This window comes from Pseudonaja textilis, chromosome 2 (genome assembly GCF_049901715.1).
Source record: "Pseudonaja textilis isolate UNSWEBS1 chromosome 2, rPseTex1.2, whole genome shotgun sequence".
Classification (NCBI taxonomy): Eukaryota; Metazoa; Chordata; class Lepidosauria; order Squamata; family Elapidae; genus Pseudonaja; species Pseudonaja textilis.
Genome location: NC_141991.1, coordinates 181,241,366 through 181,264,492, shown reverse-complemented (window position 1 = coordinate 181,264,492; position 23,127 = coordinate 181,241,366). Strand labels below are relative to the sequence as shown.

The 23,127-nt window shown below is 40.5% G+C and overlaps 1 pseudogene; it reads right to left on the bottom strand.

Moving 5' to 3' along the window:
- The window catches only part of LOC113448048 (proteasome assembly chaperone 2-like), a 29,262-nt pseudogene extending 8,320 nt beyond the window's left edge, over positions 1-20,942 (bottom strand).
- Positions 20,943-23,127: the final 2,185 nt, after the last annotated feature.

Here is a 23,127-nt window from a genome sequence, read left to right as displayed (position 1 = left end):
AGAATAGATGGGGGTGGGACCAATCAGAGATGGTATTTACTGGTTCTCCGAACTACTCAAAATTTCTGCTGCCGGTTCTCCAGAACTGGTCAGAACCTGCTGAATATCACCTCTGCTTTGCTTTCTGTATTTTGACATCCTAAAAATTACTTTAATGAGTCAAGAAAAACCATGGAGACCTTGAACTTGCTGGAGCCTAGACTGGGAATCTGCAGCCTATATGATATTGTTAAAATACAATTCCTAGCCTTCTTCACCCTTCCCCACAATGGAGATTAAGTTTCTTTTTCAAAGCCAGTGCAGCCTTTATTATTATTATTTTTTAAAAAGAAGCACCTGTAAAAAAGTGCAGCCTTTTCTCAAGAGGTTGGACAGAAAACAGGCAGAAAAAGCCTTCCAAGGCACAGGTGTTTTCAAACCATAGAATGATAGCAGAATAACTGATGAAGCCCTTACACCAACAATTATGTCTCAAAGGCAACCAAGGTTTGATTTACTTTTATTTTTGTGTTTGCAGTGAAACTGTCTCAAAATCTCTCTCTTTTTTTTAGGCAGAGGAGATGGTGGATCAGAAATAATCTTCCACCACCCAGATGGAAATGAAAGAGAACACCAGAGACTGTGGATTGGTAACAGGATAGCATCTTGTTTGTTTAAATTAAAAGTTCTTCTTCAAACCAGCTGAAACAGGGAGACAAGTGGGCACAAGCTGCTTACCAATCCCACTGTAAAAGCTTCATCAAGTGGATAATTTCTTCTTTAAAACCGTTATTCTTCCAACATACCCCCAGTCTGTAGTATTAACATTCTGGCCGGAGAATTCAGGGAGTTGAAATCCACACATCTTAAATTTGCCAAGGTTGAAAAACACAGCTTCACCCTATCTGCTTTCCTTCTGCTCCTAGTTGCTCCAAATTCCCGGAATATTTGTTCAGGTTGAAGGAAATTCAAAGGATCAGATAAAAGTAATCAATTCCCTTGTAAAATGTGAGCCACAACAAATTTTTATTCCACACACCCCTCGCCTTACCCCAAGGTGCCATTGCAGTTTTCTCACAAAAATATCTGATTATGAGAAATAGCCCTAGTAACTCAATAAGAAGGCTTTTAATGGCAATCAGAGTGCAAAACTGGACAAGTCTGGACCACATTTTCCAAACTCTCAAACTGAAACTTTGATTAAGCACGATAAAACAGAATAAACCCAAAAGCCAAAACATTAATGACATGTTTACAGTCATTTCCATAGAATAATGTTGGCTTGATCTGTTGGCAAAATAGAGTTACTTTACTCTGGACTAGTAGGGGTATAGTCTTTTGGCTGTGGGAGGCAATTGTATTCTAATTGAACAGCAAAATGGAATGCATAGCTAAAATACCTATTATACCTGGCTGTCTAGCTTCCAGAAAATTGCTTATTGCAAAGAGAAGGAAGCATGTCAGAGCTTGTTAAATTGCTGGAATTAGCATGTTTAGATTTCATTTACAGTGTTTGCAATATGATTCAGTCTAACGGACCCCTTAAGAGAAAAAGGTTTTAATGAACACCTTAAATATATTTCTAGATGGGAAGCACTGTCTACTCACCTACCTTGCATGTGGAAAATCAAAAACTGCAATGCTATCTAAAAAAAAGTAAAAAAGAAAAAGAAAAAATGCTACGTATGCAAAATGGTGCTTTTTTGTTATTCTAAGAATTATAAAATAGCCACTTCTTTAGCAGTGCAAATATTGTTTATATTTCAGGAATAGTGATGTGGATAGACAAATCCACTATTGTGCCAGTTTCATTTAATTTTTCATTTTTTCCAACCTTGCCTTTGTGTTTTGGTTCTGAAAAATCCCAGCATAAAAAAACTAGTTTTGCATTTTGTGTTTCTCCTAGTCTGTACAGTTTTGCCTTTGCAATAATAATCTTTTGTCATATCCTTTCATTCTTGAAATATTTTGGGAGGATTTTGAAGTAGCACCAGAAAAAGAAGAGCACAACTTAATTCAGCAGTAGACTAGGTCTCTACTCCAGTTGAAATGCTTGAACTTTTTAGAATTGACAGCTGCCCTCCAAAATATAGGTAGAATAAATCTGTTTTAGTCAGTACATTTGTTTCTCCTATAGCTATCTATTTCCCTCTTCTGTTACTTTCAGAATTTTAACTTTGTAAAATTTTATTTTTTCTATTTTTATTTTAACTTCTGAAGGAGTTCCTTCGGGTGATCAGGTTATGTCCAACACTGACTGAAAAGAAACACAATTGCAAGTTACTCTCAACTATTGGAGAATGTATCCATGTATAAGGGACGTGGTGGTTCAGTGGATAAGACACTGAGCTTGTCAATCAGAAAGGTCGGCAGTTCGGCAGTTCGAATCCCTAGCACCGCAAAACGGTGTGCGCTCCCATTACTTCTCCCAGCTTCTGCCAACCTAGCTGTTCGAAAGCATGTCAAAAGGCAAGTAGAAAAATAGGGACCATTTTGGTGGGAAGGTAACAGCGTTCTGTGCAGCTTCGGCATTTAGTCATGCTGGCCACATGACCATGGAGACTTCTTTGGACAGTGCTGGCTCTTCGGCTTTGTAACAAAGATGAGTATCACCCCCTAGAGCCGGAAATGACTAGCACATATGGGTGAGGGGAACCTTTGCCTTTACCTTTGTATATAAATGTCTACTTATGCAGTTTAGCAATAGCAATAGCACTTAGACTTATATACCACTTTATAGTGGTTTATAGCCCTCTCTAAGTGGTTTGCCCCCCCATATTGCCCCAACAATTTGGGTCCTCATTTTACCCACCATGGAAGGATGGATGGCTGAATCAGCCTTGAGCCTGATGGGATTTGGACAGAAGTGGCCTGCAGTACAGCACTCTAACCACTGCATCACCAAGGCTCTTTATGCATGACCTGATGGGATTTGGACAGAAGTGGCCTGCAGTACAGCACTCTAACCACTGCACCACCAAGGCTCTTTATGCATGACCTAAGTCCAAATGGCGAGGGTTAAGAAGTGGGCTTCCATATATAACGTGCAATCTCCAATGAGCTTGGCCTGCCCCACATGTGCCAGTAGAAGAGGATGCTTGTGGATTCTTAGCCAAGGAATTTCAGCTACCAGGATCAAAAAGAGCCATCTCTGTTATGGCCCAACCTCTGGAATATCCTCGAGATCCTCCTTCACCCTTCTGGTCTTCTACAAGAGCCTTAAAATGTTGCTATGCTGGTTTGTTTGGGACCCTGATGGGAGTGTGCTATATTGAAGGTGGTTGGCAGAGAGACGAATATCTATCCGCTGTACCATCCATGCTCCTGGTTTTAACTTTTCATTTATTTTATAAATAAATAAACATTTGTTCCTAATGTTCCTAATGCTATTATATCGATGTTTTTATATTATATTAAGATACCCAAGTATCTTAAAATGGTGAGGTGGGTAGCATATAAATTTACCAATTAAATAAATGGAGCCATCAATATTAATCCATCTATCAAGTGTGGGAAAACAGGGAATCCAGGCATTTCAAATAAACATAAAAGTTTATTGGAAGCTTAAGCTCTCTACAAGAATCTGAACTACTAACTACCAAAGCAAATCAGCAGTAGATAATAGTTCATGGAATGCAAAGTTGGTTGGGCTTGGATCTCTTGTGGGCACGAAGAGACTTGAGACTAATTATGTGTTTGACCCCTCCCTCAGACTTGCCTTCATCCTCTCCTACACAGGTGATGGCGAACCTATGGCACATGTGCCACAAGTGGCATGCAGAGCCATTTGTGCAAGCACACGAGCCCCAGCCAAATGTACCTGTGCTGCGTATGTGCGTACCTCCCAGCTGATTTTTGGCCCGTTTGAGGCCTTTTTCAGCCTCCCAGAGGATCAGGGAAGCCTCTGGAGCCTTTGCAGGCCAAAAAACAAGCCCGTTTTGTCATTTTGTATTTCCAGAAATACAGAAGTGATTAAATGGGCCCATTTTTCGGCCTCCAAAGGCTGCAGAGGCTTCCCTCGAGCCTCTGGGAGAGATAAGGGGGTGGCAGGGGGGATTGCACGTGCATGTGCAGGGGGCGTGGGGGAGGGTAGCACGCATTGCCTTCTGGATGCTGGCATGTGAGCGTATGCACGCAAGTGCACGCACAATTTTCAGCACAGGAGCCCAAAAGGGTTAGCCACCACTGTCCTACACTATCATAAATCAGAGTAGGATAATGTGGCATCAAAATATGTCAAAACTTATCTTTTATATTCATTTAATTAAAAAAATGTTTTTAAAGAAAGAACTTGAAACATGGAGAGTCAATATACCAAGCTTTACAAGTCAAGATACAAATCAAAACAAGCATAAGATACTGTTTAAACCATGAACTATTTTTATATATTTTCCTAACCTCACCCTAACTACACACAGACACACAGCCAAGTCAGAAGTTCCTTCAAAACCTTTAAAACTTGAATGAAAAGTAATGCTTTCAGTGTGCTAGACACCAAGACATGGCAGTACTGAAACACTGATTTTCTTTCAGTTCAGTTTGCAGGAATTGGCTGTGAAAGGAGGTTGGATAGGTATTATTCATGAAATGGTAGCTTGCAGTACTCATCAGTGCATCTTAAGAAACACACTGTCATTGGATTTTTTAAAAATAAATTTTATTATTTTTAAAATAGTAACAAAAAAAGAAAAAAGGAAAAAAAAGATAAAAATACCTACATTATCCAGAAAGGAAAAAATACATAACAAGTGCTTAAAAATAAGTGAAAAAAAGACAACAGGAAAAAATACAGAATATAATACATTGTTAGCATAATTAACAGTTGCAATTCTATATATCTAATACAAACATTATTCAAATATATGTGTTTATTTTTAATTTATTTATATGACTATTACTATTATTCTGTTTCTACAGAAGTTTGTTACCAATAAATCAATTTGATTTATCGAAAGGATAGAAGGCTGAGTCAATCTTGAGTCAGTCAGAATCAAACTGTTGGCTGTGGGCAGAGTCAGCCTACAATACTGCATTCTAACCACTGTACTACTACAGCTCAAATAAAGAATTAGAAGTTCCTATATTGCTTAGATAATAGGAGAGTCTCTTAACTTCTATAACTTCTTGACTTCTATGGTGTCAATGGATCTTAATCTATCAATTGTATAACACAAAATAATATTTAGAATTTAATGGATTCCATTACATTTGCATAGGAAATGATTGTCTATGACAATATTTTGCTGGAAATGTCATAAAGACAATGCTTTTAAAACATGCTTTTAAAATGTCTTGTGATTGTGTGACAAATGTCCTGTGATTCTGTGACAAAAGCTAAAATTTTCAGAGAATAATATTCTCTTGAATTATATACGTAATACCTGAAATTTGACAACTGGACAACATAATGAATTTGCTGTGCCATTATAGTTAAAAAATCTTTGCAACATTGAAAGAATAAATGTATAGCTCCATTTACTCAATGGACTGAAGACATGATTACACTTGTTTCCCATGAGCAGATTATCTACAGATAAAGACTTTGATGGAAAAATATAAAGAAATATGGGATTTGTTTATACAAAATACTATAGGTTAAAAAAAGTATGATACAGTTGCATGACTGTCTTAGAAATCAATATACTGTAATTGAATTTTAGACTGCTGAAGAAGTTATCATTGGAACCCAGAAACAAAGTGTCGGTCTTTGTAAACACCATCACAAAGTTTCACCTTCAACCAATCAATTTCCAGGCTCTGGCAGGAAAACTACAATTTCTAAGGATATAGATGATGTTATTCACATAGATTTCTTGCCATTGGCACCACTGTCTTTGAATTGAATTGAATTGAATTGAATTATTTATGGTCATTGTTTGTATATACACAGTATACATACAACAAAATTCACAATTTCACCACTGTTAACACAGAGCGATATATTGCAATACTTTGAAACAATGATTAAGCAGTTTGGAAGCAGAAGAAGCAAAGTTTGCCACCACATGACAATGTTAGGATTCACATGCCATAAAACACCCAAGTGGGCGGATCCATACTAGGGCGGATCCATACTGCTTCAAAAATTTTAGCAAAGGGTTCTCTGCCCGGTTGATGGGTGGGCGTGGCCATGGTGGGCGTAGCCTAGGCTGAACCACAGCAGGAGGGACATTTTTGCCCTCCCTGGGCTCCAAAGGCTTTCCTTGAACCTTTGGGAGAGTGAAAATGGCCTCCCTGAGCTCTGGAGGCTCTCTGGAAGCTGAAAATGGGCCCGTTTCCAGCCTTCCCAAACTTTTTTGCCCTCCCCGAGCCTCTGTGCATGCCCTGCACTTACCTGAATCCCAAATGGGCCATGTGGGGACTCCTGGGAGGGGTAGGGTGGAGTGGGTAGGGTCAGCTAGGACTGGGATTTGTGAGTTCTCTGAACTGCACAGAATCTTAGCTAGGACCTCTCCCAAACCCCCCAGTAACCCACCCCGATCCATACACTTTCTTCCAAAAAGTAAGGAATATATTAGTGGCCATCTTAAAGGAAATCAACCCTGATTGTCCTTTGGAAGGACAGATACTGAAACTAAAGCTCAAGTACTTTGGCCACCTAATGAGAACGAAAGGACTCATAGGAAAAGGCCCAGGTGCTGGGAAAGATTGAAGGCCAAAGGAGAAGGGGACAGCAGAGGATGAAATATGAATTTGGGCTAACTTGGGGAAAAAGGAGAGGACAGAGGAGCCTGGTACGCTATGGTTTATGGGGCTGCAAAGAGTCAAGAGACAATTTAGCAACTGAACAGCAACAATTTTGGGGGCAACTGTTTGGCTCAGATAAAATGCTGAAAAAGATTATCAGGTCTTGGTTGAAAAGACATAGTGTGGAGTTCTGTTATTATTGGTAGAAGTGTATAACAAATGGTGGTGATTATATGGAAAAGAAAACAGAATCAAAGAGCTCATTTCAAGGATTATTCTTCTGTTTCATTTGCTAAAATATTTTTATTTAAATTAAAACTATTGAGGTGGAAGCATTTGTTTCATTTAGTCTCTCTCTCTCACACACACACGCACACACTATATCAATATATATCTATATCTATCTATCTATCTATCTATCTCACTATCATTTATCCACCTATTTGTCTATCTCTATCTATCTCTATCTCTCATCTATCTCTCATCTATTTTTGGTATATAATTTATCATTCGCTACTCCTATGTATTGTGTACTTTTTCTAGAAGCACCTATTTGGAACCCATGGTGCTGAACTCAATCTCTAAGCTATCTAGTGAGATTGTTATAACTTCCGAGATCTGTTGGTATTTTAAAATTTTATAAAGTATATATAAGTAAAATTAAAGTAGGGGACAGGTTTAAGATTTTCTGTCTGTAACTTAAACTCCACCATTAAATAACTGAACAGTAACTTCTGGATTATTACCAACAGATTTTACAAAATGACATTTCCAATGATTTTAATGGGAAAATGTATCTTCCTGTGTATTTAATTTGATTGAACTCAAAGTAGCAAACTCTAACAAACAAAGGGCTCAACTAATAAGTGCAAAATAAATTTGCTTGATCAAAAGACAGATCTCTACAAGCTATCACTAACCACTGAATAAACAGAAGTCACTTTATGTGGAATCAAATGCCACCTCTGCAGAATCTTTAAGAACTCTCATTAAGCTTTATGCACCACAGAGACAGAATTGACAAACTGCCAAATCTTTCCAAGAGTTGACTTGAGCTGTTCCGCTCCCTACCTCTCTTTTCCATTTCATCTAATGGCAAATGGTAGTTACATTCAAGTCAAAAGTTATTTGATAGATCTGCCTCAGAATATTTTTGCTCTGATATCAAAGGTTGAATTATGCAGTTTCAAAAGACGGGGGTTTCAAACAAGAAATTATCAACATGCTGTAGACATTCAAATACTAGAAAATGACATGGGACGGAGACTCTTGGTTATTATGCATATGATTCCATTCGTTCTTCGGGTACAGTACATATTTTAGCCAAGACTTTGCTACATATTTCTAAATAATTTCTTATATTCAAGTTGTCCGTGTAGTCATTCACTGATGGGAGAAATGAATTTCATTTTGACTTAAATGAGAAACAAGCAGAATGTTACATAGACCATGGTTAATACGGAAACACATTTCTCACTCACGTCCTGAATGAACCAGCTCTACAAATGACCCGGTATTATTTCATAGAGGCATTAATTAATATATGGAAAAAATTAAAACTAATTGCTCTGTTAATTTACATGCAAGGCTAGATTCTAACCCATGAAATTTTCATAGCTGTACAAACTTGAGAAAAGCCATATCCAAATTTTGAAGTTATAAGGCAGCATAACATTCAGACACAAACTTGGAACTCTTGGTAATATATTTGTTTTCAGATTTATATTTCTAGCTAGACAAAAAAATAATGTCACTGGATCCATTTGTATTAAAGCTCATTTTCCCAAAGGTTTGTCATGGTTAAATGGCATCTTGCATGGAAGCATTTCCCACAAGGAATTTAAGTAGCTTCAGCTAGGGTATCTTTTTGAGTTTTATCCATGATCAGTCTTATTCATTGACATTTGGTAAAGTTTATTTGTATCCAGAGATGCTGGAGATTTCTTGAAAACTAGATTGATGTTGATAATTCCGGGGCCAGTGCATAATTCAGTGCTCAACAGAGGACTGCAAAAATGTACTGGAGCTGCAAAAACCTTCTGAGCGATGAATACTTTGAATTTTCAGCCGGTTGCCATGAGAAATCCAAAGCACTGTTTTGCTTTACAGACCCATTTTGATACTTTTTTTTCTTTTTACTTTGACAACACATGAATTTATGGACGGGAATAGCAAAATGCTTAGTCTGCAGCTCATTTCCCTTGGAAGAATACAGAACTGTGGTATTTCTTATTTGTTCCTTTTTTAAAAAAAAAATCTTCCTGCTCAGGAGAAATTGGAAATCACACATGCATGCATCAAGAAAAGATGCATAGAAAATTGGAGCCCCTTTTGATGGAGGGAAAGATCAGGCTTTAAATTAAAAAAATGGCTTGTAAATTACATAGCTTGCTATACTAAAAAACCCATGGTTAGGGACACTCCTAAAAGAATGAAATGAAGAACTAGTCATTAAGAAGTGATATCCAACTATTCTGAGCCTGAGAGAACCAAGGCTGGAAACAGTGACATGGAAGAAATAAATAAACCAGTAAACCAGTATATAATAAAAAGCTTAATCGTTTAATATACATACATAAGCACCTATATGCGGTGATACTCATTTCCTGCATTACATATTGCTTGATTTCTATGTTTGAAATATATTACATAGTTAAGGGGGAAGAATGATATAGTTGCTTTAAGTGTTACATTAATGTGATGTGACTCTTTGAAGCAGCTACATCTTTTTGTCAGGCTTATCTTGAAGCCCAAAAAGGCAACCTCAGGACCAGGCTGTCTTAATGAACTGTAGCAATAAAAGTATACCCAGCCCCATTATTAAGACTTATTTCACCATCCTTGGAACTCACTACTGCTATCTATGGATGTTAAACATTCGTTGGAAGTTGTGTCCTCATAAAAAATTCCTACAATATACGGGAGGAACTCATTGGTTAAATCTCTTTGCATTCACAAGGAATATATGTATACATTTCCATATTTAAACAAAAGTCCAGATTAATATCAAGTGAACAACTGTTGAAGAAGTAAATTGTAGAGGTTTGCTTATTTTTATTTATTTATTTATTTAATAAATATTGCCCCCCCAACAATCTGGGTCCTTGTTTTACTGAACTCAGAAGGATGGAAGGCTGAGTCTCAACCTTGAGCCTGGTGAAATTCGAATTGCCAAATTGCAGGCAGATGGCAGACAGCAGAAATAGCCTGCAATATTGCATTCTAACCACTGTGTCACCATGGCTCAGAATATTAGGTAAGTATTATAACAAATGTGAGCATTGCAACATCACTGCCGCCTCAGTGGGATTGTCTAGAATTATTAAATAAGGTAGTTAAAAAAAACAATGGAAAAATTGTGGCAATTACTGTGTAAGTAGAAATGAATACATAACTAAGAGAACATTCACCCTACCCTCCAACCCCTACCACCAGTTCTTTTTTCCTTGAACATATTTATTTGAAAAAAATCTGGTGTGGCCCAAAATACTATACCCAAAGATGTGTTTTTCTAAGGAAAATTTGTGTCTAGAGCTTCTGCATATAAATGGAATTAGTATATACAATATTTAGAGAATATTTAAGATTAGGGTAGACCCCTGTGAGTAACTGCCATATTTCATATTTAACCTACACATACTGTCAACACCAAATGTGATCAGTGATTTCCTCCACCCACAAACCCAGCCATTCTCCAACAAACCATACATTGCAATTATTCCAGACCAATTAAAATGCATCATAGAGCTGGCAGCAGCATGAATTATTGGTCAGGCAGCTAGCATATCGTAAAATTTTATAGTTAAATTCAAGATTACTGTTGTCCATAAATATTCATGATTAAACTATGCTAGTTAATTTTCATGCATAGTCAAGCTTGGAAACATGGCTAAAATTTGTGAATCTTTAAGGATGATGAATGCTATATGACCATGTTGATATTCCACACATCACCTCACTAAAAAGCATGGTAAGAAAATATATTCATTAACTGCAAGGAAAAACAGGCTATCCAAAGCCTAAGACAAAGCTTACTTTAAGGGCAGGGATACAGATAGGGAAAATCAGAAGCCTGAACAACCAGGGATTAAAATGGAGGATACAGAAAAGCAAAGATGCGAATTCAGATTTATGGCAGCTGTCAATCACTGCCTTAGAACTTTGATTTCCATTTCTGCTGTGATTTAGCAAATCTCTGGGGGACTTTTAAAAAAATGAAAATAGTGTTTTGCTCTATAACTTCACTTTGTTTTGTAGTTTCTGCTAGCTTAAATTATATAAGTAATGAAAACGGGAACATTAAAGTTGTCTTAAAGGTGAAGATGAAAAGAAGAACCTACCAGGAATGATTTAGTTGAACATTATGGTTCTGTCAGAGACAGTTTTTGCGTAGTGGTTAGAAATTGGGGAACGGGAGTTCTAGTTCTGCCTTAAACACAAAGCCAGTTGGGGAAGCTTGGGCCAGTCCTTCTCTCTTAGCCCTAGGAAGGAGACAATGGCAAACCACTGCTGAAATCATGGCAGGAAAGCTTCCAGGACTGTTCAGCAGGAGACAAAAGTGACTTGAGGGCACCCGCTAACCTCCTGAAAACAGGTCCCGGGGATGTGGGAAGGGGGATATTTATCCTACAATGTAAATTATTCCATCAATTTTTAAATAAGGTCTATTCAAAATCAAAACCAGCCTATTCGAAATCAAAAAAGAAGAAATCTTATTGGGGTGGGCAGTTTGTTCTGCCCTGTGGAGCCCCTGACCTCTGCCTGGATGATACTACTACCCCGGAACCTACCAAAAATGACCCAAACTGTCCAAAATCACATGAACCCATCAGACCTTCAGGGAAAAAAATATTCCTCAAGCAGCAGCCGACCCAAGTCCATAACTGCCTACAACAGTTCAATGATGTAGCATACACTCTGGAAGTTTGACCGAGAGGGAAGAGTCATGAAGCTCCATCTTGGAGATTATCATATCTTTGGGTTGTTGTTGTTTTTACTTATCCTCCTTTGTAGATATTGGTGTGAGATGTCCACTTGATGGAGCCCCTAAACACTATGTCCATTGTTAGCATCCTTCCTATACTAGGGCCACCATAAGGCACAAGTAAAGGTAAAAGTTACCCCTGTCCAGTCATGTCCAACTATAGGGGATGGTGTTCAGTTCCTTTTCTTAAGAGAAGGAGCTAGCATTGTCTGAAGATGCTTTCTGTAATGTGGCCAGCATGACTATACACTGAGGAACACAGAAAGCTGTTACCTTCCCATCAAAATGGTACCTATTTATCTATTCACATTTATATGCTTTTGAGCTGCTAGGTAGGCAGGAACTGGGGCAAGTAAGGGGAGCTCGCCCCATCATGCAGCATTCGGTGCCCAAACCTGGGTATCAGCTTTCCAGCTGGCAAGCTCAGCGTCTTTAAGCGCTGAGCCATCACACCATATCTGAGCTGCAAAAGTCCAAACCACCTCTAGGGAGCAGAAAAGAGTCAGGTTCTGTCATCTGATGATAAAATACATCCTTACTTTAGGGCAGGAGAGGCAAATTGCTCTAAAGCGGAGAGAACCCTCCGAAGAGTTGTTTCTTCAAACAGCTTTCTAACAAATATATAGGCAGTTATTTAGGTTTAATGTGCTAAGGTGCCTTTATGTATGTTATGCAGGCCTTCAGTAAACTCTGTTTATATAGCAATACTTCCAGAAGCAATATTTTTAGTCTTTAGAAATAATCATATCTGACAAGTGTAGCAGAAATATGTGTTCTTTAGTATCACACTCCCTGCAGCCTTCTGCAAACAGCTACTTGGGCTCAAGAGTTAAATGTAAGTCCTTTGGAGAACCAAATACAAGACTAAAGCAGGGGTGGGATGCTACCGGTTCTGCTTGGCTCTGTAGAACCGGTAGCTCTGAAGAGCAGCTGACGCAGAACCGGTTCTGTGTCTGCTGCTATTTGGCCCTCCTGTCCTCCCGGGCTCTTACCTGACCTTTATTTCCTGCTTTTTCAACCTCAGCTGCTTTGCGTGGCACAGCTGAGGCTGAAAAATCAGTAAAAAAAGGACTTTTTTTCAAATGCTGCGCACCCACGTGCAGTGCTTATCAGCTGTCTGGGAGGCACAGCTTTCATTGTATTATATGCGTAAAGTAGAGAACTGGTAGTAACACTGGTTGAATCCCACACCTGGGCTAGAACCCCTATGTTCCTGCCTTCCAAGAAGCATAAGTAATGTCTTGTGTGAATGATAAATCTGCATTTTATCTCAAGATGCATGCACACCTAGAGTATCTGATGGAGAGAAGGAATGGACAACTTCATAATGCAAATTCTTATAGAGAACGAGCCTTTTACAGTATGGACCTGTAGGAGATTCCATTTCAAAAAATGAGGAAGTCAAACCATCTTTGAGGAAGAGCCATCAGATTGGTAGAATGTCTGTTTTTCTCTTGCAGGGTGCTTCTGGGTACAAATTAAAACTCCTGTCCAAGATTCAGAGGAGTTTTTCCAGTTAATAAACCAATGGAGAAGGAGAAGAACTAGGACTCTAAAGCAGCCTTCCATCATTACAAGATTACATACAATATACATTGGAATAGAAGAGAATAGAATAGAATAGAATAGAATAGAATAGAATAGAATAGAATAGAATAGAATAGAATAGAATTCTTTATTGGCCAAGTGATGAGACACACAATGAATTCATGTCCCGTGCATAAGGTCTCAGTTGGACAATAAATATATAGGAAGTAATATAAGTGATATAAGTGACTATATTACGAAATAATTGGATAGAACAAAATGCACAGATAACAAATGGTGCCATGTTCCCACTTTAAAATAGTACCAGCCCAACAACAAGAAGACACATTGCCTTCTGGACATCTGTCAATAAATGTGCAACAATTTATGTGCAGCAATTTTCCAAGACCACCTTCGACAAAGAAGATACTTCTTCCTGGACTCTCCATGGCAGCATTTCCCAACCTTGACCACTTAAAGATATGTAGACTTCAGCTCCCAGAATTCCCCAGATACTCACTCTGGCTGAGGAATTTTGGGAGTTGAAGTCCACACATCTTCAAATGGCCAAGGCTGGGAAACTTTGCTCTGTGGAATCAAGGATGACATTAAGAATAAGTTCCAAATTAGCACAGATTTGGGCAAGACCTACTTAGTTTCCAAGACTCTCAGTCCACAGAACATTGATCTAAGAAACTTGGGAAACCTGTTTTACAAATTTCTAGTATGAGGTCATTGCTATAAATTGCTCTTGTATTCCATGGGGCAGAATTTCCCAAACATGGACTCTGTTCAGAGTTCCTAGACCAAGGAAGTATTCGGATATACCCCTCCCAAACTACAATTCACCCCAAACATAAGGCTCTAGTACCACAAATATAAAAGAGGCCAATGGCCTTTATGTGCTAGGTTAAGTGATCTATATGCTGGTGATGTTTGGTGCTGTATCTCCCTGAACTACCATAGAGTAGGCAAGCAATACTATGAAGTTTTGACCAAGGATTAGGTGAAGCGAAGTAAACCGGGAATTTCAATGAGTCCTTCTACTAAACTAGGATGCCAAACTCAAGGCTCGGGGGCTGGATCCAGCCTGTGGGGTGCAGAGGTGGTATTCAGCAGGTTCTGACCTGCTCTGGAGAACCGGTAGCGGAAATTTTGAATAGTTCAGAGAACCGGCAAATATTACCTCTGACTGGCCCTGCTGCCATCTATTCTCTGCCTCCCAAGTCCCAGCTGATTGGCTGGGTCTTCTTTTGTTGCCCTGCACAGGAGAACGGAGCTGGAAAGCAGGTTAGTAAGGGGGGAAGGAATGGAATTTTGCAGTAACCTTCCCCCTGGAGTGCGGGGGGAAATGGTGATTTTGCAGTACCCTTCCCTTGCCTTGCCCACCAAGCCATGTCACACCCATCAAGCCACATCCACAGAACTTGTAGTAAAAAGCTTTGAATCCCACCACTAGTGGGGCACTAGTTAGTTCTGGCCCGCTGGGCCACCCTGGAAACAGCAAAGGACCCACCCATGCTGCTGTGCCAGTGAAAACGGAGCTCTCCGTTTTTGCTGGCAGAGGGTTGCAGGAGGCTGTCACAGGGAGAGCACTTGGGTCATCACAGACACGCCCCCCATGATGCAAGTGATGTCATGCTGGCCATGCCCACCCCAGCCACACCCACCCTGGCCCCCCGAGGTCAAACACAACCCTGATGTGGCCCTTAATGAAATTGAGTTTGACACCCCCTGTACTAAACTAACACTCCAAGCAGTGTCTTCCCAAAAGGGAAAATCAGGACAATATTTTGGAGGGGCCTGAAGGGGGTCCATTAAAGGACAGTGGGAGCTGCAAAGAGAGTCATTAAGTTGAGTTGCGCTTAAAAGAGAGATTTTGTGCTTGCTTCTCCCACAGTGGAGATTTCCCAAGATCCATCATCTCTCCACCCAAATTGAGAGAAATCAGGTCTTAGTGTAGATTCGCATGTAATATACCCCTTGGGTTCCATTGAACGGACAAATATAAGCTGAGATGGGGACTGAAACTTCGCACCTACTGTTCCCTCCCTGTAAGGTTTGGGAAATCAGATGTAATGACGGAAGGTTCCCAATTCACAGCTTACCACTTTGCAGGCTCTAGTCCCCAAAGGAATCCTCTTTCCCACTGCAAATGAGCACAAGGCCAGTAGGGATTTAACATAAGCAAATGTGAGAAATTCTGTGAGGCTGTTCAGAAAAGAAGCATAACCAGGAGTTCTAGATCTGTCTTTATTATAAGATGACATTAACAAGGTCTTCTAAGTCGGAAAACATCCCTCTCACCTCTCAATTTAGCACTCCTAAAAACTAGAGAGGATCCCCTTTGAGACACTTTTACCACCCCTGCTTTTTCAGGCTCAAATTCTGTTTTTGCTGGCAGAGGGTTGCAGGAGGCTGTCGCAGGGAGAGCACTTGGGTCATCACAGACACGCCCCCATGACACAAGTGATGTCATGTTGGCCATGCCCACCCCAGTCACACCCACCCTGCCCCCCGAGGTCAAACTGTGGCTGTCTAGATCAGGGCTTTCCAACTTTGGCAACTTTAAAACTTGTGTGGATTTCAACTCCCAGAAGTCTAAAGGTTGCCAAGGTTGGAGACCCCTGGTCTAGATTATGGCTCTTCCTCCTATCTCCCAAGGTTATTATCCACACAGAGTGGTGGTATTCTACCAGTTTGGCCCAGTTCTGCAAAGCCAGTAGCAGCAATGAGCAGTGAAGATTAAACCAGTTCTCTCTGCCGCTCTGCTGTTGGGCCCACCCGTCCACCCAGGCTGCCATAGTCACCTTTATCCTCTGAATTTGAAGCGCAGCTGCTTTGCGCAGCACAGAATAGCAGCTGCTGAAGTGACCGGGATCATGCAGCTCCCAATCACATGTTGTTTATTGACTTGTTTCAGCGTGTATCAGCTGCATTCCAGTTGCAACTGTTAAGTGGTTCTTGGCTGTCTGCCCGGAGCTATTAACTGAAAGGGAGAAAGCCTCTCTTGCACTTTATTTTTAGCCAGTTTTCCGAACTGCATAAGCAATTAACTAATGGTTTGGGTGAACAGGTGAGAACTGGCTGAATCCCACCTGTGCATGTGATGTCAGGCAATCCTTCCTCTTGCATTTACAGTGGAGAAAATGGTTGAGAACAGGCTTCAGGGAATGATGCACCACTAATACACGGAGCTGAAATCCAGCTTTCACCTTTCTGAAAATGGACCAAAATTGTTTAGAGAAGAACAAATGACATTGCACTAGGCTTTCATCCAGGCTACCAAGGTCCTCCTCTGCAATTTCAAACACAATCTCAAGGGGAGAAAGACTGCTTTTTTAAAAGGCTCGATCCTATAAGAATAGATGGGATGGCCGTTGAGCATTAGAATCAGGATCACCACTAATTTAGCTAATTGAGTTTTGATGTCACTCTATATAAGCAGAACTTTGGATGGGGGGAATGAGGAATTTGGAATTTTAAATTGGTACTCAGAGCCTGGTTTGAGAACTAGAACTAGAATAGCTTTATTGTCACTTTGAATGTATACTAATTGGCATATATTAAAATCAAATTTCATTGCTTACAGCTCTCAAAGGGCCTCCACCTCTAAATATACACTACATAAACATAACTACATTTATACAAAATTATGCATATACCCACATATATTATATGACATGGAGAAACAACAGGGTCTAGTATAGATGTATATGTGTACATGGTGAGAAAAGTGAATCTTGCAAATTTACCAGAGGGATGGCATAGGGAACAAAGTTTGTGAAGGTGGGCTCTTGCCTGGATAAGTTTGAGGTCCTCTAGAAGGATAAGCCTTCACACAAAAGCTTGGATTGTACTGGTGCCAAGATTACAGCTGGTCCCTTAGCAAAGCTGCAGTCTACCAATTTGCATTAGCTATCTCCAAGGAGTCTGCGCTATGGGCTTCATACCAGAAAAAGCTAAAGGAAAGCAAGAAAAGAACTCAAGGCAAAGCATGCATGAAAGAAACACGCGGGAGATAAAGATTCCCCTGAGATAACTATCTTTGTTACCAAACAGTACCCCAAAAAAGGCTAACACCAGAAGCGTACATTGAATTTGGGTCCATAGCTGCCGTATGCTGTGCTGCCAGCTTGCACGGAAGCCATCAGAGAAAGGATTAAATTGGAGTTATCATAAATGCTCCAAGCTAAAGAAAAAAGAGCTCAGAGGTAAAAGGTACAGAGTCACATGATCATTTGTAGGAAATGGCTTCTGTTGAGTCCAGCAAAAGAGAAGCCAGATTCGGGATGGGCACTACACCAAGTTACATTTTTAACACTAAGAAGGGTTATTTCAAGAGGGTTATATCTTCTAGGAGAAAATAATTGCAGATGCCTATTCTTGAGGAGTGTACGGATTTCATGAGAGGCTATAATGAAGGCATCTCACAAACCTGAGCTTGCGGTTTACTTGTTAACAGAACCGTTGCTGAAATAGTGTACAAGCAGGATTTTTCCATTCTCTGTACATGGCAGGAGAAACAGGGAATTCATAGAGGATGGTGTTTTAGAGGACAACCTTTGCCTGAACTCCGGATCCATGAATCTTCTTGCAAATTTTGAACAACAGCCTTTTGGACAAGAGGCCCCATAGCCCAGGTCCAGCCCAAAATACTGATGGAAACAGTCAGTGGTGAGATTCAAATAATTTAACAACCGTTTTCTGCCCTAATGACCAGCTGGGTGATTGTGGCCATATTGGGCATGGTTGACAGGCAGCACTCGGCCTCCTGCACCCCACTGGGAGCAAAAATGGGCCACGGGGGGCATGCCACACCCCCATGCCCCATTTTGGGCCTAGTAGGCCTCCCTGCAGGCCCCTGGGAGCAAAAATGGGATGCGTGAGTATTCCTAGAAGGGGAGGGGAAGGGCCAGGCAGCCATTTAAGAACCAGTTCGGCTGAAGTGGTGTGAACCGGTTGAATCCCACCACTGGAAACAGTGCAAAAACAGGCTTAATAGTACTGACAAAGGAGAACATTGGTAGCTCAGGGTTGAAATGAAGGCTCCTTGAGGCTCTCTGAGCTTGGTTGTCATCTTGTAGATGTTTCATTACCCAAACTAGGTAACATCATCAGCGCTAGCAATTTTAGCTTTTCCGTTTCGCTGAAGTCATTCTGGGCAATGAATGACTAGGAGAGTCATGCAGATAGAAGGGACTCCATCTCATCACTGTACCCATTATCCCAATTGGGGCATCGAATTATAGGAGAAATTTGTCCAGGGAATTGTTCAATAACAGGCTTGAAGCAGATTCTTTTATGGAAGCACAAATTATGACAGCAGAGGCTACCATAAAAGGAGGTAGGGATGCCAGCCCCATATTTCTTATTTTTGTTTATTGTTATCCCACCTTTATCATTTTTATAACTCAATGAACTCTCTCCTGCTCTTATTTCCCCCAAACAACCATGTGAGGTGAAATGGAGAGAAAGAGAATGGATGGCTCAAAGTCACCCAATTTATTTTTTTATATCTAAACTTAAATTTATATGAATTACAATATGCGTGTGATTAGTTCAGCAGACTAATTTATTGGATATAGCACATTTTGGTTGTTATGTGCATGTTGATAAAATGATAGGTATATGATAGTGTTGTAAAGATAATAGCTTAAACTAGATTAAAGCAAAGCTCTTTGAATAAGTTATTATCAATATATTATTTTTCTAGGAGTTCTCTCTCGCTAGCCTTGTTTCCCAGTGCTGTTTCTGTCCGCTAGTGCAACACTATTTGTGTCTAAATATGTAGAGCCCAGGAGACAATTTATTTTTCTTTGGGAAAGTGTATTTGGGAGAAGAGGTAATTTAGTAGCTTTACCTAACCTCTATTTCTTTCAATTACACTGTCAATCAGATTTCACATTTCTCCCCAAAAATTGTGGCATTTCTTCATCCTTTGAAATGACTTTACCGTTTAAAAATGACACAAGGTATGTATTTGGATTATATATTTTTTCTTTTTAAAAGAACCATTTGCATTTGATATAAGAATAAAGTATGGGCAAGGTTACACAACATTGAAATAGGCAAGAAGAAGATGGTTAATTTATCAGCCTCCATCCTGATAACAGTTTGTTTTTTTATTACTGCATCATCACATATTTATTCCTGCTTTAATGCTACATTCATTATCACATTCTTTACACATCTTCATTGGGCTCTTGAAAACAGAGACCATAGTATGTGTTTCAAGATGCTCTAAATATCTAATGATTGACTAATGTTTTACAGATAGTCCTCAACTTACGACCATAGTTGAGTCCAACATTTCTGTTGTTAAGCGAGACATTTCTTAAGTGAATTTTGTCCCATTTTACAACCTTTCTTGCCACAGTTGTTAAGTGAATCACTGTAATTCTTAAGTCAGTGACTCGGCTCTTAAGTTGCTTCCCCATGGACTTTGCTTGTCAGGTCGTAAAATAGGATCACATGACCCCGGGACACTACAACTGTTATAAATATGAGTCAATCTCCAAGCACATGAATTTTGATCACATGATTATGGAGATGTGATTATGGTTGTGTGAAAAATGGTCATAAGTCACTTTTTGCAGTGATGTTGTAACTTGGAACAGTCACTGAATGAATTGTTGTATGTCGAGGACTACCTGGATTTAGAAAACGAGCCATCAAATGTAAAACAGGATTATTAATCAAAAATAATATGTTTTGTGGAATAATGGAAAAGAATAGCCTCCCATTCCACAAAACTACGGATAACAAGTGACATTGGGAATCAGGCATCCAATTCAATGGATTTATTGTTGCTTGTAGCCAGTTATGGGGGCCCTAGAAAGCTAAATAGGGATCAAATGCAACCCAGGTTGGTGGGGTGCAGAGGTGGCATTCAGCAGGTTCTGACCAGTTCTGGAGTAGTGGAAATGTTGAGTAGTTCAGAGAATCGGCAAATCCCACCTCTGACTGGCCCCGCCCCCATCTATTCTCTGCCTCCCGAGTCCCAGCTGATCAGCTGGGTCTTCTATTGTTGCCCTGCACAGGAGAATGGAGCTGGAAAGCAGGTTAGTGGGGTGGGAAGGGAATGGGGATTTTGCAATAACCTTCCCCCAGGAGTGGGGAGGGAATGGGGATTTTACAATATCCTTCCCCTGCCATGCCCACCAAGCCACACCACGCCCACCATGCCACGCCCATAGAACGGGTAGTAAAAAAATTAGAATCACACCACTGGTGGGGTGGGGTAAAATGTGGTAAGACTTCAAGAAACTGGATGTGTCATCATCAAACAGGCTCTATTTCTTTGACAGGATAGTGAAATAGGGGAATGGGAAGTCACTTATTTGGAACCACTAGAGATGACAGTGTAAAACTGCCTTGGCAGCATTTCTTCTGGAACCATGGCTGAGCGATTAACAGAATACAGAATTGGAAGGGATCTTGGAGATCTTCTAGCCCAAACACCTCCTGATGCAGAAGACCCTATACCAGTGTTGGTGAACCTTTTCACACTGAGTGCCGAAACGGGAGCACACGGGAAGCACCGGAAACCGGAAGAGCAGCTACCCCGGCACGCATGCTCACGTTGGGAAGCCGAGCTTTTGGTTTCTGGCACGTGCATGCATTCCGGCCACTTGGTCTTCTGGTTTCTGGCATGCAGGTGCATGCGAAGACCGGATGGCCGGCGCATGCATGGGCACCGGGGAGCTGCTCTTCCAGTTTCTGGCACTCCTGCGTGCACAAAGACTGGCTGGCTGGCGCCCATGCATGCACCAAAACCCAGAAGAGCAACAGGCACTGGTGTGCCTGGAGAGATGGCTCCATGTGCCACCTCTGGCACGTGTGCCATAGGTTCACTATCACAGGCCTATACCATTCCAGGCAAGTGACTGTCCGGTCTCTTCTTAAAAAGGCCTCCAGTGATGGTGTGCCCACAACTTCTGAAGGCACTGATGGATCAATTGATAAACCAGTTTAAGCAAATTAGTTGAGTCTTATGATATTACGAGGACATAGTTAGGCAACATGTTTCACACTGGTGAGCCCCCTGAATGTGAAAGGACCTTAGTTAACAATTATTAACAACATCTGCCTTCATTCTGATTGGAATTAATGCTCTCTCCGCCTTGTTGCTTCTTTCTCCTTCATGTTATCTTCTCCTAATGATCAGGGTCTTTTTTTTAATAACCCCTTCCCATCTCTGAAAGTAATGAAGTTGTAGCTGTAGTAAAGTTGTAATCCAGACTAGATGTGTAGCGGCGGGGCTATTCAAAATTTCTGAAAACGATGCAATGTTGTGCATGCACGTGCTTGTGGGGACAACCCGGAGCAACTTTTGAAGCAGTAGCACAATCTTTGCAGATGATGGATTGGTTTCAATGATTCGAAAAAAGAGAATGAGCATTGTGAAGCACCCGTTTTGAATGCTTTGTGCAGTTGTAATTGCCTTTCTTTGCAATCACAGATATCCTTGTGTTTCTATTTCCTTGCGCATACATTTTCTCTCTAGTAACATATCTTATGTATTTGTTGTAGTTCGCTAGCAGCAGGTGCGGATGGCTGAGGTCTTGGAGAGCGAGGACTCAGATGAGGGGCCTGCGTGTGATGCAGGGATGGGGCCAGGACCACCAGGGAGTGAAATGCTACCTTCAGAGGTTGTGAAGGCTGGCAGCAATGATGCAGAGGACCCCAAGGAGCCTGTGCGCGGTGCATATGCACGCAGGGCTACTTAAAGGAAAGAGCAGCTGCAGCAGCATGGGTGATTCGGGAGTAAGGCTGCAAGGTAATGAACCCTCCCTCAAGAGATAAAATCCAACTGAGAAACTGGAGTTCTTTGCAGGAAGCAAAGAACTTTTTGCGCTCAAGCCTTGTGGACATTTGGAATATCTTGGTTGGTGTTCGGAGACTCTTTGTGTTTGAAATATTTCTTAGTAACTTTATCTTGTGTTCTTGGCAAGCCTTTCACAACCTTGGCAAGGCTTGTTCTTATCAGAGACAATTCGTTTGAAACAGCCTTTTAACTGTGAAGGAACATAATTTGTAAAGAATCATTAAAAGGTTTTGCTGTTACCTCTGATTCGTGTTTGTTTCCTTGGAACAAGGTTTGGGTTAGAACAGTATTATATCTCGTAATAGGTCTCATATTTTATGACATACTTTCTCTATTATAAAAAAATCAGCATCCGTAAATTATACAAATGGCAATCAAGCCAGTATCCATTCAAAAGAGTGAAGGCTTCACTGTCTTTTTGGAAAACAAGTAAAGAGCAGACCAAATGTGCTACTTGGAAGAGGTAAGCCAGCAACAGACGGATGCTTGCAAGAAAGAACTGCAAATTTCAAATGGTGGCAACCTGAAGAGCAAATTTTCTCAAGAAGATTCCCATCCCAAATGTTTCTGTGGGCTTCACATTCAACAGAGAAGAACGATGTCCAGATTAAGCGGGGAACATCCTCACATACTGAATTCCACACAGCAGTCATTTCTGTTGATAGTTTTCTGTCAAACTATGTGATTGGAGAGAGGTGTGTTTGTGTTCTGTTGTGTGTGTGTGTGTGCGTGCGTGTGCGTGAACATCCTTTTGAAGTTCTTAAATGCATCAGAAGATACGGAAATTGTACTTAACACCTTCCTTTTTAAAAATGTGGGTGTCTAGTTCAGATAGATCCTTAGACAATAACTTCACACCGTGAGTATCTCAAGCAATATGTCTGTGGAAATTCTCAGTCATCCAGGTCATAGTTGTCTCAAAGGTGTTCTTTTTCTTCACATTGGCCAGTTCCCTTTTGAAGAAAAAAAACCCCAAAACATCCCACCCTTGAGATTTCAAGCAACAGCATCCTGCATCGTATGAAAAAAAAAAAATGCCCTGAAAGAAATCTGAGGATAATTCTGAAGTCCCCTCTAGTCTTTCTCATGCAAGACTCCCTTGTTTTGGTCTACAGCACAG